Raw genomic sequence first — 253 nt, 5'->3', positions numbered from 1 at the left:
TCACTCTTCTTAACACTGCTGCCTGGGTAATAGGTACTTAAAGTGGTTAAGGGAAATGAAATTATGACGGGAGTCACAGGTCATTATCTCACAAACACAACTCTAACAAGGCTGAAGAACTTGACCTCCCTCCTCACAGATAGCAGCAGAAGACGATCATTTTAGTACCGTAGTAGTAGGCGTCACTTCATCAGAGAGAGGAGGAAGGCTCCGGAAGCGAAGAAGAAAAGGAAGCAGAAGAAGGAGAAGAGAA

Source organism: Plasmopara halstedii (assembly GCF_900000015.1).
Source record: "Plasmopara halstedii genome assembly, contig: Scaffold_2956, whole genome shotgun sequence".
Classification (NCBI taxonomy): Eukaryota; Oomycota; class Peronosporomycetes; order Peronosporales; family Peronosporaceae; genus Plasmopara; species Plasmopara halstedii.
This window is presented reverse-complemented; position numbering follows the sequence as displayed.